This window comes from Propithecus coquereli, unplaced genomic scaffold (assembly GCF_000956105.1).
Source record: "Propithecus coquereli isolate 6110/MARCELLA unplaced genomic scaffold, Pcoq_1.0 Scaffold181, whole genome shotgun sequence".
Classification (NCBI taxonomy): Eukaryota; Metazoa; Chordata; class Mammalia; order Primates; family Indriidae; genus Propithecus; species Propithecus coquereli.
In genome coordinates this window covers 2,879,595-2,880,747 of record NW_012142857.1, presented here as the reverse complement: position 1 = coordinate 2,880,747, position 1,153 = coordinate 2,879,595, and the positions used below count along the sequence as shown (strand labels likewise).

General features: G+C 32.8%; 1 protein-coding gene across 2 annotated transcripts in view; it reads left to right on the top strand.

Annotated features, from left to right (window-relative positions):
- The window catches only part of PIAS2 (protein inhibitor of activated STAT, 2), a 79,256-nt gene that overhangs the window by 71,854 nt on the left and 6,249 nt on the right, over window positions 1-1,153 (top strand). The gene's annotated exons all lie outside the window — the stretch shown is intronic.

Sequence of the window (1,153 nt, the reverse complement as noted above, 5' to 3'; positions counted from 1 at the left end):
AAAAAAAAAAGGAACATCCTAAAAATTCTGCCACCCAGGCAGAGTTAAGAATGTTATAATTTTGCTGTGAATTCTTCCAAACTTTATAATGCATATAAAGAAGTTGATTCTTCATCCCTTCCCCTTTTTCTTTGCTCCCTTTCAGTGTCTTTTTTCATTCATTCTACTGTCTTGTCAACAAACACTGAGCACGTACTATGGGGACAGTGGGATTTAGTGGTGAACATAGACACAGCCTTTGTCCTTGAGCTTAGGATCTAGTGGGAGAAACAAATATTCAATTAAAGTAACAGAGCTGGTTATGGACATATTTTCTGTAAAGGAAATATGTGAGGAAGTTTGAAGGGTTATATAGGAAAACCTGATCTGATCTAATTTGGGTGTTGTATATGCCTTGGTCAGGAGACCACCACCTATTGGAATAAGAATTGAACAGAGCACTATAATTATTCAAACATATATTGAAAAATTGACACATTTAGTTATATGAAAGTAAAAATTTTCATAACCAGATGAGAAATATATTTGCAGTTAATATCACACAGAGGCTGATTTCTCATATAAAGAACTCCCATAAATAGATAACAAAAGATTAAGAATGGAAAATGAGAAAAGGTTATGAATAGACAATTCTTAGAAACACAAGTGACTCTTAGAAGTAAAAAAAAAAAAAAAAAAAAGTGCAACTACTACTTATATAATAGTAAGAGAAATGTAGTTCACAACTATGATAGAATATTTTTCAGCTACCAGATTGTCAGAGATTCAAGAACTCAGTAACACTGTATTGACGAGGTCAGGTGGAACCAGCCACATTAATACACCTGTATGTGTAAATCAATAAGTAACCTTTGTGGAAGGTAGTATGCTAATGTGACAAAAATCACAAATGCACTTTCCCTTTGACCCAAAATGTTTACTTCTAGGAATTTAGCCTATAAATATTTACTACAGCATTATTCGTAGTGATAAAAGATTGGAAACAATTTAAATGTCTGTCACTAGTATACTGGTTAAATAAATTATGATACCTTCATTTAATGGTAGCTTTTTATATACTGATTTGTGTGCAGTAGTCACCAAGGTGTGTGACAGAGTAAGATGCGGAATTGAGTGTATTGTATGCCTCCATTTGTGGGAAAATATTTTTCAA